We start from the raw sequence: 27,080 nt of genomic DNA, 5'->3' as shown, positions 1-27,080 counted from the left end.
AAGACTCAAAAATGTATTTCACGGATTTTTACCAGCTTTTTCTATGGTTATTTTGGGGCATCAAAAAATAATCCGTATAAAGCCGTAAATTGAGTATTATTCGAAAAAAAAAAATTTAGGTCAGGGTGACGGATCATTTTCATATCAGAGAAAATCAGTAGATATTTGAAAAACAATTAATTTTTATGTATGTATATATATATATATATATATATATATATATATATATATTAGATCCGAAAATTGTTTTTGAGAAAATTAACATTCTTTGATTTTAATTGAAGCTTGAACAATTGCCACTGTAAAGCAGTACAGTAAGAATCAGCGCAGATAGAGCTAAGTGTCTATATGAGGGACCGGGGTTTGTTAACATAGTTTGCACAATTTCGGCATATTAGATTTTTTAAACAATTAATTATTATGATTAAAATGTACTAATATGATAGAAGAGAAAATCTTTCTTTATATTTTCAAACTAGTAATGATTCTATACACTATCTATACAATTTTTTTGCAATAAATAAAATATTGAGACGAACATATTACGTTGTAATCAACTTGCCCTGATATGCCCTGGAACGCGCGTCTTGAATATGCCACGATACATCTGCAAATTCAGATGCCTAGGCATTAATGACACCGTATGTACGTGATATGTGGAATAAATTGGTACATACACAAAGTAAGAGAGAAGAAGACTCAATTCCATAAAAAAAGGTAGAATCGGTTTGTGAGCCAAATTGAGAGAGAACCAGAATAACCTGCACATTTGGATGCCATGTTTAAAAAATCAGCTGTATCAGTAATACACACGGCGTCATTAATGCCTAGGCATCTGAATTTGCAGATGTATCGAGGCATATTCTAGACGCGTGTTTCTTTCTAAATATTCATGCATTATGACTAATGGTTATTCGAAAAATGTAACGTAAACTTAAAATTGAACTAAATTAAACTAAATATAAACTAAATTTAATAATTTATAAATAATTTAAAAATTTATAAATAAAATTGCTAATTGATTTAATTATATTGATTTAATTGATTTTTTTAATTGATTTAATTGTATTGATAAATTATTAAGCTTACAATTAGTTTATGTTTAGTTTAATTTAGTTCAATTTTACGTTACATTTTTCGTATTGTTCTTTTATAAGAAAGAATTGCCAAATGTTCTCTGTGACAATTTTTCTCATAACTTTATGAATTGAACTATATGAATTGAAACATTTTTCAGAAATACTCAGAAATATTCGAAAAGTTTACATCTTTTTTTGAATTTTTCATACATATGAATTCTGAAATATTTTGAGATTTCTCATTCTATAAGTAAAAAAAAATATTTTTAACTTTTTTAGATTTTATAACATTTTATACTTAAGAAATTATACTTAGAACAAATTTTAGAAATCTTACAATATTTCATTAACATTATATATGAAAATTCTGAGAAAAGGTATAGACCAGAGCTTTTTGAGTATTTCTGAACAATTTTATTTCGTATAAAAAATGTGAGAAAGTTATAAAATCATACAGAAATTTTGAAAAATTCTGAGAAAAATTTTCACCAAAGTTGTCTAAAAGAGATTTTATTTATAAATTATTAAATTATTTATAAATTATTAAATTTAGTTTAATTCAGTTCAATTTTAAGTTTACGTTACAATTTCGAATAACCATTAGTCGTAATGCATATTTAGAAAGGAACGCGCGTCTTGAATACATGTCCCGATACTTCTGTAAATTCAGATGCCTAGGCATTAATTACGCCGTGTGTACGTACGAGTTACACTTTTCTTGTTGTTTGTACTTTTAATTGTGAGGTAAATCTTTTTTATTTGAACAACTTTTAAAGGAATCAAGTAAGTGAAGTAAGGTTGATATTGCAATGGTGTAAATGTGTAGGTTATTTCTCAGCGGATTCCCTCTAATTTGACTCACAAATCGGTTCTACTTTTTCCGTTTGCGCATTATCAAGTTATGAGTCTCTTTCTTTCTTACTTAGTGAGTACATATTACGGTAATTTGCTTCTATAATAAATTCTATGTTAAATTAACAAAAACGTAATAGAAAAGTAATAGAAATAAAAATCAAGTAGTAGACATGTATTTTTTAGTAAAAATTGAATCTTTCAAAATTATTTTGTAATAATCAAATAATAAAATGTTATAGAAAAACAAATATAAATTATTTTATTTCTACCTTATTTCAATATAGAATATTAAATATAAAATAAGTTTTGTCAGAGTTAAGTTGTGATTGAATGTTCACACATACGGTACAGTCAAACTTGTCTTATACAAGGTCTCCCAGAATTTGAAATTATTTTTATATGTAAATAGAGGGGACTAAGCTATGTGAGAGTCGCAAAATGTCTTTCACAACTTTTTAATTTTTGTAATAGTTAACGAGTTATTAATTATTAAAAATTATCGTAATCCGGCCTACTGCTGAATGCAAACGCACGGCGAGATGCAGTCGCCGAGCGAGATTGTTAAGTACGCAAAGAGTTGTTTAGTAATAAAGTGCATTTGCATTCGACGGAAGATTAAGTCTTTCCTAATACGGCGATTTTTATAATTGATAATTCGCTAACTATTGCAAAAATTTAATAATTGTAGAGGACTTTTTGACTTATTTTAGTCCGTTCTATCTGCATATGAAAATAGTCCTAAATATTTTGGGATAGGGGAGACCGGGGCTAATAGACTCATTTGTTCAGTTTTGAATTTTTACAGACAAAATTAAGAGACTTATCGAAAAATGAATTCTACATCAATTATTACACACATTTGACTACTTAATAATATTTTAATAATAAGGGAAAACTGATAACTAATATGAAAAAAAATGCATTTTTCTAATGCATTCCATCTGATTCAATTAGCTCTGAGACCGGGATAATTCGACTAAGATTATTAAAATAAAGATTAATGTATTTTAAGTTACATTTTTGGCTACATATTAATAAAACTTTTATAAAAATATTTTTAAACTCAAACATTCGCTTCGCAGGGCAAAACAATATTTCTTTTTGCAAAATTTGTTGATTTCGTGCAAAAACACGTCGAATAAGCCTAGTTTTCGAGATTGGACATGAGGGAATTAAACTTATAACATTTACCATTGAGGAAAATCTCTATTCCTCAGTGATAAGGAGTAAATCTCTTTTCCTTAGTGAAAAAGGAATAAAATTTTGAGTAAGTACTATAGGAGTCGTCACTAAATGAGTCATCATACAATTCTATACTGTATTTAATCTATTATCCTCATCCATTCATTTTTTAAACATTAACAATATACGATAACAAAGACGCATAAACAAAAAAAAATTGTTGGACTTTATTAAATAAAAACTACACTTATTATCTAAGCAGAAATCAAATATCTCAGACAATTATATACGATTGTAAAACAAAAGCTTTCAGAATAAAAATAATTTACTTAGGTGTACAATTTTTTGAAATTGTGGCATAACTTCTATCATAGATGTGTTCGCAACAAGATGTTACAGCAGACTTTAGCGTGCTGCTGCGTGTTCAGACGCGTGTCTCGCGTATTTTGTTTTTAATATAGCCTCGATTATTCTACTTATTCAACTGACCCCGGTCTCCTCTACTCTGTATATGGAGACAATGTATGGAGTCAATAGGCCTCCATTTCTACACATGTCTGATTTTTATCATTTTATTGTGAGAAATTATTTGTTCAAAATATTATGTTGCATGCTAACAGACACTTTTTTTTAACTAATAATACTGTCCGACACTGATTTTATCTTTGGCTTACAAAATATCATTTCCGAAGTATTTATTGACGCTGAATACAATGCTGTCCTTAGAATTTGCCTATCACATCACATTTCCGAGAAAATTGGAAGAAAATAGGCAATAACTGATGATTTTGGTAATATTTAGAATGGTATTGCGGATAAGGAAATTTTATTTTTCCATTGTTATCTATTGTTGTCTATTATCTTAAATTATTATCTTTTACTTTCAAAATAAATTTTGTTTCTGTATAATTTTTTGACCAAATTTACAAGTTTGAAGTTATTATTGTCTGAGGAACATGCTTAGTCGAGGAAAATCAGCGGTATGGTAGAATAATAAAAATAACACAAGAATAAAAAATAAAAAAACAAAGAAGTTATTAAAAAAATTAAATAAAAAGGAGTATATAAAAAAAAGTGTAACAAAAATCATCTCCATGTAATGCACTTCGGAAATACATATTATGAATAATTTTCTAATAACCGTCATGCTAACCTCGAAGTTAAATCTAAAAAACATAAATCAAGATATGACACTTGCTATAGCCATAATCAAGAGATATGATAATATCTCATACTAAATGATCATATTAAAAAATTCTATAGTAGATATAATATATAAAATTCTAGATATACCAAAGTAGTGCAATCCTTTTATCTGAGTTGATGCTGACAACTTTTTTATTGGTTATTTCGACCGTCATTTTGGACCTAAATGGCCTGTAGACTCTAGTGACCAACTCTCACAGAAGGGAAAGAGGGACATAAAAAAAATTGATATTAATCGTCATAATCAAATTTTAATAGATAATCATTTTTTTAAACTTGTTAATGAAATATGAATTATATTATTACATTGATAAATAATTAATAACACTTAATTAATAGCATCATATAAGTCACAAAATCAAGTTATGAAATCACAAAAATGTATCACATTTTATGTTTTAAACTTTGTACTTTTGTATACTATTTTACGAATAATTTTTGAGATTTTAATAAGATATCATAAAATTCTTCGCACGTTAAGTCAAAATTAAATTTCACACTGAGCATAGATTCTAATGTTTTTATTAATAATTGTGTTTTTTCAAAAAATTTGATATGTGAGTTAGAAAGAAAATATTGTTCGATACAAGCATTTATTCCTGAAAGACAAAGTCCAAATTCAACGAGTATTTTCAAATTCTTAATGTCAATGTACTGTATAGTAAAATGTTGAAATATTTTAATCCATCATTGATCAACTTGTTTATAATACAGGCTGTGTTGCAGGAGTGTATTTTTAACGCTGTCAATGCTTTCCTTGTTCTATCTTCCAACGAAGATAGAACGCGCATTAGCGCTTATTAGTGCGAGCTTTCGGATCGCAGCTACAGTGATATCAAATACACTTAGATGGCAGTTCAATATGTAACTCTTGCAACACTACAATTGCATTTGACACGTACCTTTTAAAAAAGAGGAATAATTTTTTATTACGGTCTTAATTTGGTCAAAATTTGGGACGCGTTATAAAGAGGGACGAAGGTTTAAAATTTGGAAGTATTTTTTCCAATTTGAGACGGATGGTCACTAGACTATAGACCAATAAGCGCTTAGTATTATTGGTATATGATATGGTGAGTAAGAAAATAAAAGATCTTTGCGCTACTTTGATCTAGAACTTTAGAATGCACAGCACGACAGCGCAGCGCCAGGAAACGTATTATATCTAACTTTAGACATATACAACTTGATCATAAAAAATCGTACAGAAACAAAAAAATTATTATTTTGAAAGTAAAAGATAGCAATATAAGGTAATATAAATAAAATTGACAAAATATAATAAAATTTTCTTAATCGTAATACCATTAGCAGATCAAATCCAGCGGTTAAAAATCTTCGAGAAATAACACTCCGCATGCAAAAGACAAAAAAAGAAATTTTGTCGGATAGTATAATACAAAGGATCTGCATATTTCGAGCCAATTCCGGCGCATGACCTCCACTACCGCTCGAGGCTCAGCGGCCAAGCCGCCGGGCGCTCACGTAACGCTCTGGCTCAGGAGCGTCTCTATAGCTTAAACGTACAAAGATCGTATCTTACGTTATTAAAGAATATTTTTCTTGCAAAATAATTTTTAATTTTTGAAAAAAATCAAATACTAAATTTTCTAAAATCTTTTGTCATAATAATTCTTGTCTATCAGAAATTATTCAATAATTGTTATAAATTGAGAAGTTTCTATAACAGGCTTGCAAAGATTGAAGTCAGGAAATACATGAATCTGGAAATTCCGCGTTTTCCATACGAAGTCTTACAAAGTCCTAGGTAATAAGGATTCTATATCGCAATAACTATATTTTCTTCTATAAGCGAATGTAATTTTATTGTTATAAATACTTGATTAATGATTAATTATTAACATTCTCTTTCTGATAGGCAAAAATTATTATGACAAAATGTGTTAGTTATTGTAGAAACTTCTCGATGTAAATTTATAACAATTATTGAATAGTTTCTGATAGGCAAAAATTATTATGACAAAATGTTTTAGAAAATTTAGTATTTCATTTTTTAAGAAAATAAAAATTATTTTGCAAGAAAAATATTCTTTAATAAGGTAATTCTTTAGTAAGGTACGATCTCCGCACATTTAAGTTACAGAGACGTTCCTGAGCCAGAGCATCACGTGAGCACCTGGCGGCTCGGCCGCTGAGCCTCGAGCGGTAATGAGGGTCGCGCGTCGGAATTGGCTCGAAATGTACAAAACACTAGTATAATATATTACTTAGATTTTGCTTTTTCATGAAAGTCATTAATACAAAATTATGAAATACTTGCCTCTTCTTGAATTATATTTTTTTTTTCTATTGTAATACTTGTTTGATTTAAATGAAACCTAAGAAAAAGTATCCATAAAAGAAATATTTTGCGTTAATTTTTTTTTGTTTCTTTCGTCATAAGTACATAAGCGGAACACAATGTCAACTTGCCTCTTGTGTCAATGAGCTCCGATCTCTCCTATTTTAATTATGTGCTTATAATCGTACATTTATCGAAGATGTATTTTTCTAATCTTTCTAATTTCTTTTTCTTTACTGTAAATTTACTTTAATTATTTTCAAGCTAATGTTTTTTTTTTCAAATGAATAATTTTATATTCGTAATTTTTCAACGAAGTAATGAACAGCTACTGTTTTGTCTCTTCGCAATAATTGATAACTGAACCCTCCATCAGTACAACAAATATAATAATGAGAATGCTTACAATTAATAATATATTTTTGTATTTATTTCGGAATATAGCGAAAATTTGCCTTTACGCTGTTATGATCGATTATATGTAATAGAATCGATCTTATTATAATTGCAAGTTTAGAAAAAAGATATCCATTTCCTTCTCCATTATACTCCTCGTTTGTAAATAGAATATTTTTAGTTGAAAATAACGTTAGCTTGAATATCATCAGAATAAGTTTATAATAAAAAAATAAAAGAGAAATTAGGAAAATTAGAAGATTACATCTCCGACAGGTGCATATGTATAAGCATATAATCCGAGCAGACTCTGTAACGCATTTGCGCCGATATTCTTATCTTTATTAGTAGTAACCATGCGCGAGGTATTTCAAGTTTCGATTGAAATCAAAGAATGTTAATTTTTTCAAAAACTTACAGTCTTCGAACCAAATGTGTACATAAAAATTAATTACTTTTTTTAATATCTATTGATGATTCCCCCAGATTTAAAAGCGCCATGACCTATAATCACAATTTTCTTAAAAAAGATATAATTTACAGCTTTACAGAAATTATATTTGGTGCTCCCGAATAATCAGCAAAAATCGATTAAAATCAATGAAATACATTTTTTTGTAAAAGCATAAGAGAAGCCTAATCTACTCGTTGAACTTATACGTATATAAATTTTGCAAATTATTTTTTTAAAAAGCTATTTGCTTTTTATGTATTATTCTAAGAATTTGTGATAATTTTTTATCGCCTAATAAATAATAATGTACATAGTAAGGTATAATATATAAACGAAGGTACTATGATCGCCTTTGGCGTCCTACGCTGGAATTTGCTTTTGCGCTCCATCATAAGAATTGCTAAGTCTTTAAAGCACCAATCCTCCGCCAACGGCAACGAACCATCCTGGCGGAAAAAAAATTTTATGAAAGATACAGAAAAATTACATAGATTGAGACAAGATCTTAGAAATTCTTAATTTTTTGTAGATGTTCGTGGTGAAACGTAGAATGAGATTCATCTGTCTCAGAAATTCTTATTTTTTCGTAGATACTCGTAGTAGGACGTAGAGTGGTGTTATTTGAAGGTGGAGAATTTCTAGATTTTTCAAATAAACAATGTCGTTGTATATCCCAATATCGAATATCTATGAAAAACTAATAATTTCTAAAATATTGTCTCAATCTATATAGATTTTCGTAAAAGTTTTTTCCGCCAAGGCAACAATTAAAAAAAAAAGAATTTCCATCAATTTGCATAACACAGGAATACAAATGCAATAAATTTCGTATTTTTCTTTTGTAATAATGTATTTGACGCTTAATGCAACATACTATTTTCTGGCTTTAGCTTTTGAAAATATTCTGATTATGTCTTCAATTGTTACGTTAATCAAGACTGTTCATTAATTATTTTTCAATTGATATTATAACTAAATCACATAACCGCGTCATTGTATTTTTCAGATAATTCTTTTTATTTTTTAATTATTTTTAATTTTGAAAAAGATTAAGATTAAAAGATTTTTCAGTTGTCACAGATATTGATACAGTTAATAAAATCCATAATGCTATTGTTAAATTTGAAAAGATTTTCAGATTACTTTTAGCTAATTCATTTAAAATCAAGTAAAGTAGAGCTTTATATTTACAAGAGTAGCACTGCCTATTAAAATTTTGCGCCTTTCCAAATTTTGCGCCAACCCTGGAGCGTACCTGCTTAGTGCCTCGATGATAAATAGATATATGTAATTGAAGGAATGATACTGTTCAATTAAAAGAATTAGAATAAAAATAATAATTGCCTCAAATAACATAAAATTCATTAAAGTTTAAAGAGAATTAATTGACTAAAGAACCAGATAATTTAGATTATTCTAAATGCTGAAATTTATCCATATATCGCAATAAATTATTTCTTACATTTGTTCTATTTATAATTAGAATATTTAACACAATTAACACAATTTAAGTTGTGTTTGCTTATTCAATGTTACTTATTAATAATCGTATAATCAATCATTTTAATATTATTCTAAGTCATTATTCTAAATCAAATATAACTTACTTTCTGCCATGGTTAACTCTTTTAGGGCGAATTATATTATATTAAAAAATGAGATTATGTATGAATCAATGGATTGATATTTAATTATTAATTAACAATTTATTTTATATTTTCCTTCTATTGGTATTTATAAATATAATAAATCATAATAAGTTTGCAAAATGTATTTTAATAAAATGTATTTTTAATAAAAAAATTAATTTTCCTTCTATTAACTCTTTTTCTTATTCTTTGTTCCAAAGAAGCTGGTATTCAATATTCATCTTTTACAACTGTTTTATAACAGCTTCCAATATATTTTATTACATTATACAATTAAATGTTTGAGGTTAAATTGTAAAAAACTATTTCAATATATTTTGGCTGCAGTAACATATCTAATGCAACTATAATCTAATATGTCTAATTAGTCTAATATATCATTAGATCTTTGATTTTATGAATTCTATTCTTTTTTAAATGTGTGTGTGTGTGTGTGTGTGTGTGTGTGTGTGTGTGGTGTGTGTGTGTGTGTGTGTGTGAAGATTATACAATAATTAATAATGCTTCTATGATTAAATATTGTCTATTGTAGTTTTCAATTTAGTTGAGTACGAATCTAGTATTAAAAGTAGAAATTTTAAAATGGAAAAGTCAATAAAATTAAATAAACAATATTAAGAATCTTTATTTTAGATCGCATATGTGAGAAACACAATCAATACTAGAAAAATGCCTATTACGGTCGAAATTAGATCTTTATTACTTTAAATAATTCAATTTTGAATTATTAATATACATTATATATGTACTTGCAATATATACTATATTGTAATCTTTTTAGAACTGCGCGCCGAATTATTTTTCCGTACTATTAAACGCAATTAAAACTATTCTAGTAAAATTAAACAATTTTTAGGTTTTATACAAGTTAAATATAAGTATTTTTTTCTAGATTACTGAGTATAAAATTTTTTCATATTTGAATTCTTAATTCAATTTTTTGAGAACTTGATTCCTAATGATAAAATCACGAGATTTTAACTTTCTTAATTGTAACTTTCATTAAATTATCTTTTGAAAAATCAAAGCTTTAATAATATTTTAATTTTCTATTTGAGTTAATATTATAAGAAAGAGTTAATTTTGTAAGAAAAATCATATTAGCTTTAATAAATAATCCATAATAAATTCCAATAATCTCCATAATAAATTCATGGATTAAAGAATTAAATAATCTGTTTTATTTTAAACAAAATATATTTTTTAAGACACAATATATAATGTCATAAAGTTATTACCTGAGAAATTATATTAAATGGTGTACTTTACAATTTAATTTCAATTTAAAAAAACTTGTAATATCATCTTTTATAAATCAAAATTATAAAGAGGGTTTTTACTCGAATTGAGTTGAAAAAATTGATTCTTTTTTGCATTTTCTTAAAATTCTCAGTTCATGTAAGACGATATTTGCAAAATTTGGTAAAGTTTCAAGATCTTAAAGCGATCGCAAGTAGAAAATATGTTCTGAAAGTTTGAGCAATATGTCTCGAAAACGAATGATTCAATCGAATATAAATTTGGAGAAATGTTTCGTAAAACAAAGAGTGACTAAAAAAAATGTTTTTTTATTCGTTTGTTTGGCTTCTCAATTTTTGAACTGAATTATGTGCCAAATGATACCCTACAATAAAACATTAATCACAAATAAGTTTTAGGTTGAGATTACAATTGTTATCATAGCTGGATAGGAAGGATTACGTATTATGTCTACTCAAAAACTCGATTTTTTAAATATTCAAAACAAGCGTCATTTACGTAAAATTCTGCAGAAGTGCATTTACCATACGAGTAGGCATTATATTAGTTGTAGTGCACTGATTCAGAATAATCCTAATTAACATTACATATACATTAGGATTAGCTATACATACCCAATCCTGATATATATATAATGTATTTATAATACTATTCCTAAAAAAACAAAATTAAGAAAGATAAGACTTAATAAATTTCTTCCATTCGGAATTGATTTACAAAAATCATCAGGATAAGTGATGTTGAGTTGATCTTGCTTTTATCGGCTGGATCAACTGCGGTCTTGCCTTCATCAATTGAATCAACTGCGATCTTGCCTTCATTAGCTAGATCAACCTTCTTAAAATACCGAACCTCGTAAACCTATGATATTTCGATAACTTTGATTCTCCAACTTCTTTGTGATTAATGTCTCATTATAAGATATCATTTAGCACACAGTTGAGTCTCAAAATCGGGCTTAAAAATAGACTATTTCTTGAGTCACTCTTTCTGCTGAGAATCTGAGAACCTATAAAACTGTTGCCTTTTTGAAATTAAACATTCTTGGGCGTTTCTAAAGATAAAAAAAAATTAAAAAACCATACTTATGTTCGCTATGCTGTTATTTTGGCAATATTTTTATTAAGAATTTTTTTATCAAATTCATCCCGTAAAAAAAAAAAATTTTTTTATAACATGCTTTTTGATTTTTTGTTTTGCAGATAAAATGGCGACAAGATATGCCCATTAATTTAAAGATATCTTCAAGTTGCGGAGGATATTTTATATTGACAATATAATAAGTATAAATTAATTATTTTTAATAGAAAGAGTAAGAGTACACAAATATATAATAAATAAGCTCTACAAATTAAAAAAAATCGATTTTTGTAAAAAAAAATTTTAATATCACTCAATTTTTGGCCCAATTCAGGCAAAAGCCTGATGTTAATTATGAAGTGAATTATGAAGTGATTATTTTATTATTTCTACTGATTTTGTAAGAATATAATAAATTGCACTGAAAAATGTTAATCTGATGTTTTTAAAAATGATATCCATATAAATAAAAAAAGTATATGCATAAGTTGTCTCATAATTCGCGAATTACCTCTCATGATTAGAGACAGTGAATTAAACTAAACTGAAAAATTCTGTACTATTTTTACCATTTTCGCAATAATTAATAAAATAATAATTAATAAATGTAAATAAATACGCGTCCGCGACAAAAAACAGCTACGTGTTTAGCGATGCTAGAAGCGCAACGAAATATTTAAAGGTGTGCTCTATGAATAGTACAACAATATGTATACGTTGTTTCTGATTATTCTGTGACAAGACTTTTCTAAATACTTACAATCAGTTTAGTCTACTCTACCTGCACAATAAACGCTGTGTCAATAATAGATCTGTTTTTTATTTCTGCATTAGACTACACTAGAATTTTCTTTTTCGCTTTTGCCAAATATCAAACATATACTTTCCACTTTAAGTACCAAAAGTGTACACTAGTTCAGCTATAGAAAGTAGAACTCACTAATTTACAAAAAAAAATTTTTTTTATTATATTATTTTGAACCAGACTAAGTTTCTATAGATTTTTGGATGCTGAAAACGATACCGATCAAATTTCATTAACATATCGTGTGTCTGAAATAATAATGGTCGCTAAAGATTGAATTTTTTTTTATGTCTCAAAGTAAACAAAGTTGTTCCTGGTGATACATTTTTGGATTCACATTCGTATTCAGCGCATTAAACTTTACCAGGAACAACTTTGTTTACTTAATTAAATATTTTGAAAGGTGCAAAATGAGGTATTCGAATTGAGATATTCGATTATCTTCAATGATATTCAAAATGTTTAATAATTTTTTTCAGTACTTAGGCGGATGTTACATTAAAGCCTTATTCTTACTCTTTTCAATGTATATTCAATTGCTATGATCCGACTTTTTTTCATTGAAACAGAACAAATTGAATTCATTTGTTTTTTAACGCGAAAGAGTACCTATATATACTTACGTGTAAAGAAAATACAAAGTATAATTACCTCGAAGAGTTTGAGTTAGAGAAAAATAAATACATTTTTAAAGATTATGCATTAAAAATTTGTTTATTACGATACTATCAAGCCTTTAAAAATCTGGAAAACAATTTCAGATTCTTTCAACTACTTATTTGTTTACAAATAAGCAGTGGATTGTTTGTATACAAATAAAAAATATTAGTGGATACAAATAATCCACAAATATTTTTTTATTTATGGAGGTAAGGTTATTCTAATTAACTCTCATATATATTGCGTGGTGTTAAACTTTATTTTAAGTTGTAAAGTGCATATCTGGGTGCAGCGGGTTTTCCTTAGGGAAAGGCAGGGGTGATGATCAGAAAACTGGACAAATATTATTCGGTTGGACCTCGCTTCTTCGCTTCGCGTAGAAAGTTATAAACCCATGTGGAACCCACTCGCTTTAGAAGTTATAATATAAATCTATGCAGTTTTACGTAAGATGACTAAACTGATAAAAAAGCATGGTGGAAGAAATAAAAAACAAAATAAAAAGGAATAAAAAAATTCCATCATGGATAAAAGTTTACCTTTACACAGCTCACCCCAAATGACTTCTGACTGACCTTAATGTTGACCTTGACCTTCAAGGAGATTAAGGTAAAGGTCATTGATCTTGTGTGAAGTTATTAAACAATTTTTATAAATGTAATTTTCGAGTTCAGGATATATATCTACTCTCTTCCTGCCTAAGGGCATTCGATTTTCCACGCGAAACGAGTTCTACTCCACTTTCCTACCTGCCTAGGGGCGTTCCAGTGAGAAAGTCATTTCAACTCTCACCCTGCCTAAGGGCCGATTTTCTGCGAGAGGCGATGTTCACCTCACCTCCTCTCTGTCTAGGATCTCTTCTAGGCAGAATGGGAGATGGAAAGGATTTTGCTTCGCGGGAAAAATTCAAGGCACCTGTGTAGTGGAGTGTAAAGTAATTCTTAATATTGTGTAATAAATATTGTATATAGCAGAAGTAAGATGTTACTTTTTACACTTATTTAATAAGTTTAATAACTTTTTAAGGGATAACGAATAACAAAATTTCTTGGAGGTCAATCAGGGTCATGACTTTGACAACATATATCAAGATCAAGATCATTAGAAAGGTCCCAATTAATCGGCATATAGTCATGATTTTTCTTTCTTATTTTTTACATTTTAAACTTTAGAAAATAGAAAAATCGTCATAAATAATCACTATACATATACTGTTAAAATATTACTTGTAAAGTTTCAACTCAGTCGGAAGGATAATTTCATTCGGAAGAATACTTGTAAATCGATATGCACAATTCTTACTCACTATTAAGGGGATCCTAAAGATGAATAGTCATATTGATAATAGATACTTACACAGAAGATTTATGTGTTACTGACACATCATTACATCAATATCTCATTCACGCATGCCACACATACACATAAATTTTCATAACAATTATGTTTTAATTAGATATCTAAGTCCAATTTTAAGAACTCCACACTGTTTCTTCATGCAAACTACTAATCTATGGATTACTATTTCGTAAGTATAGATTGTACAGCTTTTTATGAAACCAATATTGTCACGACGTGATAGAGCTCTGGAACGCCATATTGGACTAAGAAATGGTGAAAATCTTAATTTTGAAATATTTTTTGTCGTTCTCAATATAGACTCCAGACACGTATTAATGCATATACTTTAATCCTGGAAAAGAATTTTCAAAATTGTAAGAGAGAAAAAAGTAATTGTACAAAAATTATATGGTTTAGTCGGTAATACAGACTGTTTTAGGATCTTAATGGTAAATCTTTGAATGAACTAGGTCCTAAAAAAAATAATTATTCATTTCTCATATATTTTGATTCCTGATTGCGACAACACAAAATGGTGCTCATATTTTGACTGCTATATTGAAAAAACATGTTGAAAGATAAATTTTTGCGATTATCTTTGAAATTATTGTTATGAGAAAAAGTTTGAAGCAAGAAAATGTTTATCATTGTATTTTCTACAAAAAAGATCTTATACGTAATAAATGTATACTCAATATCTTAGTTGGTATATTTGAAAAACTGACCAACTAAAATTCAAATAACGCGCCTTACTAAATGAATAGATATTTAAACTCAATAATGAAGAAATAAAGTACAATTATTCAAATTTTATTTAATCGACTTTTATTTTTTTTTAATTGATGTGATTGATTTTTTTTTAAATGCGCATCCCCCTGTATAGAGGCGCGTTATTTTCACGCGCGAAGGGAGGTCCACCCCATCTCCCCCACTGCCAAGAGGTGAACAATTTTCTACATGAAAAGAGATTTACTCCACTTCTCCCCTTGTCTAGAGCATCAGACTTTCCACACGAAAAAAAATCTATTCTACCTCGACCGTCACTAAGACCTCCCTTTCCGTGAAAAATTGTACACTCCTAGACAGGTGAGGTGGGATGGACCTCTCGTCGTGTGAAAAGTCATGCGGCTCTAGACAGAAGAGAGTGGGGTGGGGTGATCGTTGTTTTACTTGCTTCTTGCTATTTGTTGAGTTTAAATTTTCATTCATTTCATAAAGGGCGCATTTAAACTTTGGATGGCCTGTTTATCAGTTTTTTATATATATTAAAGTATTGAGTATACGTTCATTGAGAGCGAGTGTGGCAAAGCAGACAGCGCACTAGTCTGCTATGCTAGAGATCCTGGGTTCGATTCTCGGTAGAACTAAAAATATTTTCATGTCGTCCTCTCGAAAAGAAGCGGTAATCCACCGAGAATATCTTTGCCAAGAACGTTTCTCTAACAAAATTTCGTCGTTCGGAATCGACGTTAAACTGTAGGACCCATATGGACTATGTACAATCAGCATGCGCATCATAGGCATATGAGAAAAGTCACCACACTTGGCCACGAGCAATAGGACTAAAAAGAAGATATATTTATTACGTATAGGACCTTTTTTATAAAAAAAAAACATGATGATAAACATTTTTATTTCAAATTTTTTTTTATAACACGAACAATTTCAAAGATAAGTCTCTTTTAGCGTGTTTTTTCAATAGATATAGCAGCCAAAATATGAATAAGCATCATTTTGTATTTGTCACATTTACAATTAGAAGATAAAAATATATAAGAAATTAATCATTTTTGTTTATGAGGACGTAGCACATTCGAAGATTTATCGAATTTGGTGCCTAATAATATTTTCTAATAATATTGTCTAATAATAACACTTTTATTCAAATTTTAAATACATTTTTACAGTTTTACCAAATTGCCGATTGTTATCTCACTGCTAAAAAGCAATCTTAAAAAAGCTGAAATAAATAATAATAATATTGTAACTCTGCGTCTTAAGAATATTATTAATTTTACTGAAGATGGCCAGATTGTGGCTGAAACGTTTAATGTTTTTATTGTAATTCGTAATGCAAGAATAATTAAATACCACTAACTACATCTTGTGCTGTGGTTCTTTATGCTCTTTCTTTTCATATTTTTAAATATTATTATTATTATTTGTTCTAACTATTATTATTTCTTCTTAAAGATTGGATTACAATTTGACAATAATCGATAGTTTGTAAAACTGTAAAAATGTATTAAAAAATTTACATAAAGGTATTATTATATTATTAGAAAACATGATTAGGAACCAGTATTCAACATGAATCATATAAGGCGCTTTTTATTTCATCATTTAATTTTTTATATATGTATGACATGTTAAAAATGTTATAAATTAAATTTCAAATGAGTACGAAGTAGGGATGTTCCGATATAATCGATATTTTGAAATATCGTATCATTATCTCTTTTTAATATTTGATATTTGCGAAACTTTTAGTTTCCGCATCGTAGCATATCGGATCTGGAACGTAGATATCAATTCGTCGATAAAAAAGTTATATTTCCAAAATTTAACCGCATAAACGTAACAAGGTCAATTCGGGAACAGTTTACGACATCGCGATCAATGCTATCATGAATAAAAAATTAAAAGAAATTTAATGTTTCACATTATCTTTGTTACTTGACAGACTTATATGTATTGTATAAAATATATAAATGCATAATTTTTTATTCTCATCAATCTGTCTCTCATTCTCATTTTATATATAAATTTACTAAAATATTTATAATTTTATTGATAAATTAGTGAATTTACCTAGTAATTTAAAAGAAATTTTTTTTTAAATCAAAAATTTGTGTTTTCCATATGTCTCTATATAATAAAACATGCAAAAAAGGTGATGATATTCACAAATATTGAATCATTTCCAATCAATATATTGTATCGATATTGTGTATTTCGATTCATATTGATAAGAAATATCGATAATCTATGCTTCTCCGCATATCTCTAGTACAAAGTATTCAAATAATTTATCGCTTTTAAATTTATTCATTAATGGCGCAACATCCCAAAATGGGAATAGGGTCTACCTCTCGTACGTATGTCCGTAGTGCGCACATAGGTTGCACACAGATATATAATTTAACATCAGTTTCAAACGGCAGTTTTCTTGGTAAGAGATACTTTTAATGGTTTGCCACTGAAAAAAAAAGGAGCTAAAAATGTCTTGAATCTGCCGGAGATCAAACCCGAGTCTTCTAGTATGGTTGTCCAGCACAATCAAGCTCGATTTTAAATAATGTACATTTTAATTATTAGGTGTTGGAATTAATTCGTAGCGTTTTTTAATGAAAGAATGTTATTTATTTCACATGAGCATTAAAAAATACATTAATGAAAGTACTTCCCCATCACTTGTAAAACGCTACGAATTAATTCCAACACATAATATTATAAGAATAAGAATTGTATGCATGTCGATTTACTTTCTTTACGAATTTTAATAATATACACACGTTTTTTGATGTAATTTATATCAATTTTTCAATTTTTTAACATTTTTAACCTTTTTTAACATTTTACAAAATTAATTATTAAGAAATAAGATATCTATGTTGCAGTAATTTGAATTATTATTAGAGTTAAATGAATATTTGACATGTTTTAACCCTATTTTATCAACATATTTAATGCTTTTCACATCAAAAATAGTTTATCTCTTGATATTATTGCAAAAATATTTATCATTACGTACAAACAAACATGGTTATGAATTTATTTTTACATATGTCATAATATTGCTATTGAATTGATATTTTGTTATTTCGATATTGATTACGTGTACTTCATATAGTACAGATGTCCAAGGGACATTCTGAAGAATATTCTGAGAATGTCTCAATGTTCTGAGAACGTTCGCAGGAACATCTCTAGGTGTATATGGTATAAAGTGTACTGTACGGTAAAGTATACAAATCAATTTCATAAAGGTAAAAACAATTTCTAAAATAAGTGAAAATATTGCATATTTTGTATATAGGATATGAACTTGAAGTTGCTGGCAGAAGTTGCTTCCACGTAGAGCAATATCTTTACTATTTGTCATATCATCATGCTTAAGCGCGGAAAATGTTAACTAAGTGATTAGTGACTTTAATCGCTATTAATTAAAAATATAGTTTATAGCCTTGACATTTTTATATTAGAATCTTTGATTTAAAATTATCACAAGAATATGTCCTTAAGGCTCCTGACTAGTTGCGGTGGCCATGTTGGAATAGTGACGTCAGAAACGAGAAATGACACGTTAATTTATATTACATTCCATTTGTAAGTAAAGAGAATTTGGATAAATTTAATTGACGAAATCGCTTTAAAACACTTGTAAAAATTGACGAAAACTATCTTTTCCTCCCTTGACAGTCAGTAAATGATTGTAAAAAGCATGTAAAATGAGTCTATATTCGGGTAGAGAAACACAGTCCGACTGTTGAAACGTAAAAAATAAAAAATATGTTTCACATATAAAATTCCAAGATGACTTTAGTTTTTGTCGATAATTATGAAGTACGGGACAAGTCACATTTTCACAATTAAGCAAATAATAACGAAATGGCACGTAACATAAATTTCGTAGTCAAAACATCACTTTTCCACGCCTATAAATTCATCGTGATACGGCACTGTAACACACATGTAAGCACGAGCCCATATTGTGTGTTCGCCTTCGGCGCATTGAGAGTAAACAAGACAGTCAGCTCCTTCTCACACTAGTCACTTGTTTCAAGCAATGAAAAATGCTTCTGAATATCATATAAGTTTTAATAAATTGCAGTAATAATGTACTCCTCTCATTACTCCCGACTAGTATAAAGCATGTTAAAACGCAATAATTTATATATTGCAGGATATTCAATTGTTTACGATTTTTCATGCGTGTTATACTCGCATTACATATCTCCTTCATAAACTTGAGTAGCAATAGCATCAGTAAAAGGAGAATTTTATTAGAAAAAAATTATAAACCAACATTTCTCTTCACGAAAATCTTCGAAAGGCCATTAGAAAACAAATACGTATGTTTGAGACTCGAGACTTGTGAAGAAAATATTCGAACAGAAATCGAATAGTTGCAAAAAGCACGTTTTTCGTTATAAAACGAAAGATATTGATTGTATGGAAAAAAGTTCGATATAAAACATGTAAGTATTCGAAATATCTACAAAATGAGACGTGGAACATTAAAATCGATCTATTAAGTAAAAAAAAATAACCATCAAAAAAAATAAAAACCATCAAAAATTTTTTTCACTCGCTCTCTGTTCATTGAGATTTAAACGCAAAGCTTCGAAATTCTCGTAAAATGTAGCCCTCGTAATGACGAACAAATTTAGGCCCTGAACGAGCCTGAAATGTTCATCAGTTTTTGCAAAAAGCCATTTATTCACTAAAAACCTATCTGCGGAAAGCTTAATTTCTTCATCTTTGAGCAGTCGCACAGCAATTTACAGGGGTGATTTTTCTTCTTTAAGAGTTGCACTATCACTTATACTCACAAGGAGAACACCAGGTAATGGAATCGGGGATTTTTATGCGCTTTTTACAGGCTATTCTTGAGCGAAAGAAAAAACGACACATGTCCAGCCGTTTCAGCCATTGGTCCATAGTTTCGAAGAAATCAATTTTTTAAATAATTATTATAATAATCTGAAAAATGTATTGTATAAATGAAAATATCAATATCTTTATAAATTTTATTTAATGTTATTAGTTTCAATTATTTTGATTGTAATGAAATTTCATGAGAGAGAAATTACATATTAGTATTATAATAATAGATAATAATTAAACACTCATTTATGGAATATTAATTATTATCATTGTTATTGTCATTGTTATTGTTATTCATGAACGCATAAATAAGATTGAAATAAGAATGAAAACTGTTACAGTTTCTGATAAAATTAGAAATTAGAAATTATGATTAGAAACAAGTAAGTCATATATTTGTAATCTTTTTTTGATATTAATCGATTTATTAATAATAATAATAGAAAACGTGTTTTTTTTGTAGTACATTGCATGGGATAAATCATAAAAACAAGAAAAACATAAATATTTATTGCATTGTGAACCTCTTATGAATTTTAGAATGAATTTCATTTAAAAATGAAAAATTTGATCCTTCATCGAAATTGATTTCTGAAAGAAGCTATTTTCATAATGTCAATCGAATCTGCTTTCCATCAGATATTAGAAAAAGTTATTGTGTTTACAACAAAAATTCATTTGTAAGATGTTCACAATGCAGTAAATATTTATGTTTTTCTTGTTTTTATGATTTATATCATCCCATACGTCTACAATGTACATCTACAAAACACGATTAGTTTTCTATTATTGTATTATTAATAAATCGATTAATGTTAATCAAAAGAAAATTACAATCATATGATTTTACTTGTTTCTAATTATAATTTTCAATTTCTAATTTCATCAGAAACCGTAAGAGTTTTTATGACAATCTTTTTTATGCGTTCATGTGAATAACAATGACGATAATAACGATAATAATAATTAATATTCCATAAATATATATTTAATTATCTGTAATACTAATATGTAATTTCATGAAATTTCATTACAATCAAAAAATAATTAAAACTAATAACAATAAATAAAATTTATAAAGATACTGATATTTTCACATTTATACGTTTTTCAAATTATTATAATAATTACTTAAAAAATTGATTTCTTCGAAACTATAAGTCAATGGTTGAAATGACTGAACGTTTTTTTTTTTGCTCAAGAACAGCCTGTATAAAACGCATCAAAATCTCTGACCCCATCATCTAGTGTTTCCCTTGTTAGTAACAAAACGATTTTTTGTAGTTCGACTATTATAAAACGACTTTGAAAAGTGGGTATCTTTCTATTTGATATAAAAAAATGGAATAATTCCGTTAATATGCATCATATCAAATAGCCGTGCAAAGCATTCGACATTTAAAGCTGACATTTTTCTACGAATTTAAAAAAGAAAAGATTACTCTCCGAATACACAGGACTACGAAAAAAAAATTTTTTGCAAGAGCAATTTAAACCAGAATAGATGTTTCTTATAGATTTTAGGTCGCTAAATTCGAATTTGTAAACTATTTTGTTTCATCACGTCCAGTTTTTTACTTAATCGAGGAAAATGACGAAAAATCTGTGAAAATTAAAATATTGAGAAAAGAGTAAAATTAAATGTGACATTAAAATACGGTCGCAGAACTGATTTAAATATATTTTAACAAATTTAACAAAGTGTAAGAAACAACAGTTTTGTTTTATTAACTGTTAGATATTATAGCTTATCTGTATATATGTACATACGCGCCGCTCGAGTAGCTGCTCTTGAGCGGCGTGCGCGGCGCGGGGCGCGCGTATGTAGGCTATAATATCTAACATTAGTACAGCAAAATTGTTCTTTTTTAAATTTGCCAAAATAGGTTTAAATCAGTTCTATGATCGCATTTTAATGTCATATTTAATTTTACTCTTTCCCCAATGTTTTAATTTTCAGATTTTTCATTTTCTCGATTAATTAAAAAACTGAACGTGATGGAGAAAAACGGCTTACGAATTCGAATTCAGCGATCTAAAATCAATAAGAAAAATCTACTCCGGTTTGAGTTGTTCAAAAATATTTTTTGTGGTCCTGTGTTATTAGGAGCCGAGATAACAATTTTTTTTTTTTAAATCACTATGGCTCTAATTTTTAAGATTAAGAATTCCGTCTGGCACCAATTTGTCAAGAAAGAATTGAATTTGCTGTTAAAAAATTCTCAAATTTTTTACTGCCGAAAAAGTTTGTTTAAAATTGTTATCTCGGCTCTTAATATTCGTAAAGTAACCTTTTCTTTTTTAAATTCATAGAAAAATGTCAGCTATCGAATGCTTCACACGGTTATTTGATATACGGAATATGATGCATATTAACGAAATTATTTAATTTTTTTATACAAAAAAAGATACCCACTTTTCAAAGTCGTTTTATAATAGTTTAACTGCAAAAAATCGTTTTGTTACTAAATGTACGTGATAGTGCAACTTTTGAACAAGAAAAATCACCCCTGTAAATTGCTGTGCGACTGCTCAAAGATGAAGAAATTAAGCTTTCCAAATAGGTTTTTAGTAAACAAATGGCTTTTTGCAAAAACTGATGAACATTTCAGGTTCGTTCAGAGCTAGATTTGTTCGTCAATACGAGGGCTACATTTTACGAGAATTTCGAAGCTTTTGCGTTTAAATATCAATGAATAGAGAGCGAGTGAAAAAAATATCGTTTTCAGTAATTTTTTTTTTCTACTTAACTAATAGATCGATTTTAATGTTCCACGTCTTATTTTATAGATATTTCGAATCGAAATACTTTCAAAATATTTTCATACCGAAATTTTTTCCATATAATCAATATCTTTCGTTTTATAACGAAAAACATGCTTTTTGCAACTATTCGATTATTTTTCGCATATTTTCTTCACAAATTTTGAGTTTCAAACTTATGCATTTATTTTCTGATGGCTTTTCGAAGATTTTCGTGAAGAGAAATGCTAGTTCATAATTTTTTTCTGGTAAAATTCTACTCCCACTGAACTATTATTGCTACGCGAGTTTATAAAGGAGATATATAACGCGAGATACAACGTGCATGAAAAATGGTAAACAATTAAATATCTTATAAATTATTGCGTTTTAATATAATTTATACTAGTCTAGATTAATGTGAGAGATACATTATTACTACGTACAATTTATTATTGTAAAACTTATATGTTATTTAGAATGCTCTTCATCCCTTATTGATGCCGAAGGCCGCCGAGCGGCCAAGATTATCGGAAAAGCATTTTCGGTTGCTTGAAACAAGCGACTAGTGTGAGAAGGAGCTCGCTGTCTCGTTCACTCTCGGCGCGCCAAAGCCGAGCACACGTACAGTCAGAAATAATGGAGTTGCGACACTTTTTTTTTATGAGTTTCGGAATGCAGCTTTCTCACCGAGCGATTGGTTTTTATTTACGGATTCATGAATAAGAACCAATCGCTCGATAAGTAGGCTGTATTCCGAAATCCATCGAAAAAAAGTGTCGCAAGCTGATTGCTTCTGACTATATGTGAGCTCGTGCTTGAATATGTGGCTATCAGTTTTGCCAGACCGTCATCTGATTCTATGTCGCTACCGTCTCTCAATGCAGAGTTCTTAGCTAAATATTAAGAGAAAATACTGTAGAAGCAGAACATCCTGTGTTTACATTTAGTTAAATATATCACGACAAATTACGTTAAGGGTGTGTTTCGATTTCGCTACAAATTAGAAATTATAAGAATATTTGATTTTATGGATCATAGACGAAAAATTCTCTATTTAAAAAAGTTCTAGATTTTAATTTTTTATAACTAAGTCTAAAAAGTAAAATAAAAAAAATGCATTTTATAGAGGATGAACAATACATTCATGACTTTTAATCAATTATTTTTGCAATATTAATCCTTAATTATTTCGAAAGTATGACGTGCCGGAGAAATTTGGCAGCATTGTATTAAAAAATCTATAAGAAACATCGTGTCTAGTTCATCGTAACTTTTTACTAAAAAATAGTGTTATTATCAGACACCCTATATATGTCAAATCAAAAGCGCAGTTTCGTTTATCAGAATCTTCCATGGCATTTTGCTGATTCAGAAACAATTTAAAATTATTAACTTGCTCGTAAATTTAATATTTTATCCTTAATCCTAACTTCTGTATTAATAGAAGCCATCGATAATTAATAAAATTGTGTTCAATACAGTAAAATATTTTATTTTTATTTCAGTCGCACAGATACAAAGATGGGCATGATGGACTTTATAATATCTTTAGATTTTTTCACAGTAAGTAACTATCGATTACAAATGGATTGATCATAAGCACAAGAAAGCAAAGAAAAAGGAACACTTCTTAAGGATGTTTGACGAAGAATTAGAAAGAAGGCCTCACCCTAAAAGTGTTTTAATTAAAAAGCGAGACAGGATCCAAGGTTGCCAATATGCATTTTTTAAGGACAATTTAAGAAATCTACTGTCCTTAATCCTACATGTATGTATATCATTGTCAAAATACGAATACCATCATTGACAAAGAGGAGATACAGGTATGGATATTCGATTACTGCTATTTTGCATGCACACGTGACTTTTATACATAATTAAAGTATATACATATACATATATTAAATATATATACATATATTAAAAATATATACATACGTATACCATGACTTCTCAAACTTGATAAGTCACGATGTATTTTCTAAAATAGCAAACATATGACTTATGATAAGTCACTTATCTAGCTTTAATAAATATAAAAAAGCAGCACCAGGATCTATTGATTATTTATTCCATTTTATTTAGGTTCTAGACACTTTATTTTTACGTTTTCATTTTTTGAATATAATTTTTGGAATATGATTATATTAATCTATTTCTTAGATATATTAGGTGTAGTAAAAAGAAATCCATTATTTTTCCAATAGATGCCTTTAGTAATTTGTATCACGCGTAGACGAGATACAGATTACTAAAGCCATCTATTGGAAAAATAATGGATTTCTTTTTACTACACCTAATATAATGAGATATGTATCTATGAAGATTGTCCAGTAAAACGTATTTCATGCACGAATATAATATATAATATATAAACATAAATAAATGTATATAACTATTTATAAACATATATAATTATATTTATATGAAATATATCCATACTTTTTTGTTTGTAACATTATACTTCTAAAATAAATAGTGTGATTATTCCTTTAACTATTTTTTATGTTTTCTCATTATTATTATTTTTAGTATATTAAAAAATAATTTTACAAAAAAAGGAGGATGTATCGACATATTTCATATATAATTACATATACTGATTGTCTAAAAAGAATTCGAACTTTTGCTCCAGAAATGGCAGAACTAGCAGCGGCATTAAGTTATAACGAGCAGAATTCAATATTTTGAACATTATATTAACAATCGTGCACAATAGCATTTAAAATTGTTCATAATAATCCTTTGCATGATATGGAGTGTAACGGTTATTTTGTGACCCTCATTGGAAAACCGCGATGAAGTAACGCGCTAACATCAAGTTCTGTATGAAACTAAAAAAAACTTTTATCGAAATATTTAAGTTATTAAAACAAGAAACTAAATATATCGGTAAAAGTTTTCTTTAGTTTCACGGAGAACTTAATGTTGAAGCGTTCCTCCATCACAGGTTTCCGATGAAGATCACGAAACAACCGTTGCATTTCATGCCATAAATGATTGTTATGAACTATTTCAAATGCTATTGTGCACAATCGATAATATAATGTTCAAAATATTGTATTCTATCCGTATAACTTAATGGCGCGACTAGTATTATTTCTAGAGCAAAAATTCGATTTCTTTTTAGATAACCTGTGTATATTTATGAATACGTATACATGTTATGTATATTTATATTTATTTATATTGGGTCGGGGAAAAAGTTTCTTTGTATTTTTTAATTCAAAATTGTATATACAATATCTTCGTCAAAAATAAATGAAATTTCAATTTAAAAAGAGAGTTTTAAAGCTTGAAATCTCTACTTTCGAAAAATTACTATATTTTTTCAGTTTCTGTGAGTTTGATAATTTTTACATCAAAAAAACTGCGAGCTGAAAAAGATGAAAATTTTTCTTTTCACTTTGAAAGTCTCTCACGTGTCCAAAAAAAATTTACAAAAATTTTCGACTACCTATCGTAAAAGTTCGAAGCTTTTCCTACAAAATCATTTTTTAAAAATGTTCCTATGATTTTTTGTTACTGAGTTATTCGCGAATTAAGTAAAGGAGCATTCTAACTTTGATTGCTCGTAACTTCGATAAAAATCATCCCACCGCAATTTAAAAAACAGATTCTTAAAGCTAAAACTTTGCTCTAACGAATAATATAATTATAACGAAAATTTTGCAACAAATGAGAAACTTTTGCAAACAATTTTTTTTAAATACGAAGAAACTTTTTCCCTATATACCTAATATATATTAACACGTATGAATTATGTATGTTTATACTCATTTATATACATTAACATATGAAGATTTTTTGTTGGGTTGTTTCCAATTTTTAATGATAATCAAATTTATCATCGATATCAATGAGAGTCAATTTTAGATGCAAGTATAACTAACAGTTTGTTAAAATTAATATTCAGCACGTTATGTCATGCTAATATTCTCATATATAAATATACTGTGATCATATCAAATAAACTGAAAACGTTAATATGACATCTCAGTAAAATGTCATTTTTTTCTATAATGTCTAGATATATTAAATATATGTACGTATAATAATTAAACTTCGATTTTCTGATATTGAATACTCTTATTATATCGAATGAACTCCTATTATATCGAATATAAATAAAATATCTTTAAAATATTCTTGCGATTTATTATATGTATAGTTTCGGAAACAAACTCATAATATAAGAATAGAATGCAGAATCAACCGTATGAATAATCTAGTCGTATCAATACTAATTTATTCTGTAACTGTGACAGAATATGGATTGAAATCGGAATTTCAGCGAGAAACTCAGATTTTTTGAATGAATCTACGGTTCTCTGATAGATGAATAAAATCTCTGGCAAATTATTTTAAATTATGACGGATTTTTCAGAATATAGTACTACAATAAGAAAGTAACAATTTAAACGTTACAGAATAAATTATTATTGATACAGATTTT

The 27,080-nt window shown here is 28.1% G+C and overlaps 1 protein-coding gene across 29 annotated transcripts in view; it reads right to left on the bottom strand.

The window, feature by feature from the left end:
* pHCl-1 (pH-sensitive chloride channel 1) overlaps positions 1-27,080 on the bottom strand; it is a 673,866-nt gene that overhangs the window by 230,467 nt on the left and 416,319 nt on the right. The window lies entirely within an intron of this gene.

The sequence above is a fragment of the Acromyrmex echinatior genome, chromosome 1, assembly GCF_024713525.1.
Source record: "Acromyrmex echinatior isolate Ae372 chromosome 1, ASM2471352v2, whole genome shotgun sequence".
Lineage (NCBI taxonomy): Eukaryota > Metazoa > Arthropoda > Insecta > Hymenoptera > Formicidae > Acromyrmex > Acromyrmex echinatior.
This window is presented reverse-complemented; position numbering and strand designations above follow the sequence as displayed.